This window comes from Cucurbita pepo, chromosome LG14 (genome assembly GCF_002806865.2).
Source record: "Cucurbita pepo subsp. pepo cultivar mu-cu-16 chromosome LG14, ASM280686v2, whole genome shotgun sequence".
Taxonomy (NCBI): Eukaryota; Viridiplantae; Streptophyta; class Magnoliopsida; order Cucurbitales; family Cucurbitaceae; genus Cucurbita; species Cucurbita pepo.
The window spans coordinates 5,144,762-5,147,593 of NC_036651.1; positions in this window are offsets into that span (position 1 = coordinate 5,144,762).

A 2,832-nucleotide genomic window follows, 5' to 3' on the forward strand; every position below is an offset into this window, starting at 1 on the left:
TATCATTTTTTTTAGTCCTAATTTGAAAAATTAATCACATTTAAATAATTTAATTTTATTATTAAAACCCTATTCACTCCTTAGAATTGCCATATTGATCTAACACTAATTTCTTCAAAATAAAAGCGCCAGAGGCACGATTCGACCAGTTAAGGCTAGGAGCGCATCGCCGACAGAAGGGACGAGCCAATCGGTGCTCACCATAGGTGGACTGATCGACGCAATCCAAAGTCCAACTACGAGCTTTTTAACTGCAATAACTTAAATATACGCTATTGGAGCTAAAATTACTGCAGCTGCTGGCACCAGACTTGCCCTCCAATTGATCCTCGTTAAGGGATTTAGATTGTACTCATTCTAATTACCAGACTCGAACAGTCCGGTATTGTTATTTATTATCACTACCTCCCTGTATTAGGATTGGGTAATTTGCGCGCCTACAGCCTTCCTTGGATGTGGTAGCCGTTTCTCAGGCTCCCTCTCAAGAATTCAACCCTAATTCTCCGTCACCTGTCACCACTATAGTAGGTCAGTATCCTACCATCGAAAGTTGATAGGGCAGAAATTGGAATGATGCGTCATCGACACGATGGTTGTGCGATTCGTCGATTTATCATGAATCATCAGAGCAACGGGCATTGCATGCGTTGACCTTTTATCTAATAATGCGTCCCTTCCAGAAGTTGGGGATTGTTACACGTATTAGCTCTAGAATTACTACGGTTATCCGAGTAGCAAATACCATCAAACAAACTATAACGAAGTTAATGAACCATTCCCAGTTTCACAGTCTGAATTATTCATACTTACACATGCATGGCTTAATCTTTGAGACAAGCATATGACTACTGGCAGGATCAACCAGGTAGCATTCCGACATAACTTTGCATACCACTTGCCACCACATTTCACCATCTCCCCCTCCTAAGAGAGTGTGAGAGACGCAACAATGGGGGCAATGCGGGAGCAAGCGTCATTCCTTCATGCTTCATTTACCAATACATAGGCAACATGTTTGAGGGCTTTTCCTAGCACATCATGACACCAAATGCACGACATCCGAGAGTGCAAGCAACTGAGATGCATTTCGCGACAAGCCATGCAAAGGTTGAAGTGATATGCGAAGTGAGCTTCCAAATTCATCATGCACCCAACAAAGGGTGCTGATAGAAAGGGACTAACAAGACTCAATGCTACCAGTGCATGAGGTAATCTATGCAAGAATTGATGGACCACGGTCACTCAAAATACTTTGGGACACACCAATGAGGAGGAGATGGAGACTACAGTTTGATGCCCGAGCATCAAGCCTATAGATCCAAGCAACCAAATCACCACTCGTGCGCCGTATGCTAAAATGAGCTTGGACGATGATCGACTATTCACACTTGCCGCAAGCGGGGGTGCAAATTCATCGTGCGAAGCCAAGCCAAAAAGGTCGTGTGCGGTCAAGCCATCAACCATCCTCAAGCCAGCCCAAGTTAGAAGGCAACATTCGGTGCTTAACGAGGCTCATGTCGCACGCCCAAAGGCACTTGACACTGCCCCACCGTGCATGTTTCATCGTCGTACCAATCATCAACCATCCTCAAGCCAACCTAAGTTAGAAGGCAACATCGCAACATTCGGTGCTCAACGAGGCTCATGTTGCACGCCCAAAGGCACTTGACACTGCCCCACCGTGCATGTTCTGCCAAAACATAGGGTTGGGCCAAGGATGGGCCAGAGGCATCACCACAACGTCACACACTCAACGAGGTTCAAAACGGATGACCGAACGCACCCAGCTCCACCCTACCTTACATGTTTCATCGTTGTACCAGCCATAAACAATCCTCAAGCCAACCCAAGTTAGAAGGCAACATTCTGTGCTCAATGAGTCTCATGTTGCACACCCAAAGGCATTTGACACCGCCCCATCGAGCATGTTCTGCCACCACGCAGCCTTGAAAACAAAGGGTTGGCCCAAGGAAGGGAGGTATACCACAACAACGTCCCACACTCAACGAGGTTCATGCCGCACGCCCAAAAGAAACTGACACCACCCCCACCTTGCATGTTTAATAATCGTATCAGCATCAACCATCCTCAAGCCAAACCAAGTTAGAAGGCAACATTGCAACATTTTGTGTTCAACGACGCTCATGTCACACGCCCAAAGGCTCCCGACATCACCTCACTGTTGGCTTTTTGGCCCTTGATCTCACTTTAATTAATTTCAATCAATTAATTGATGTTTTGATGATAACAAACCTACTTTTAATTATTAACTATTTTCACTATTTTGAACTGTCCACAGTATAAGGTCGGGAATAACTATTTCAACGACTTTTCAATTACTCAAATCAGAGCTAAAAAAAAGAAATTACAATCGAGACAACATACCCGACGTGATGATGTGTCAGTAAAATCAAAATGATTGACAAATCAAAATATATCAAAGTATGACATTTATAATGTTGGGAGAGTAAGCAATGGTGGAGTTTTTTCTTATTATTATATTTTTAAATAAAGTTTTTTTTACAAAATATAAATTTGAATTTAACCGTTACTCACATCGATTTTTATTATTACTATGNAGAGTAAGCAATGGTGGAGTTTTTTCTTATTATTATATTTTTAAATAAAGTTTTTTTTACAAAATATAAATTTGAATTTAACCGTTACTCACATCGATTTTTATTATTACTATGTTATATTATTATATTATTATATTTTAAAATTTTGGTAGTTACTCACATAGTTTTTATTATTATTATATTATTATATTTATAATAAATTTTGAATTTCATTTGACCGTTACTCACATAACTTTTTATTATTATTATATTA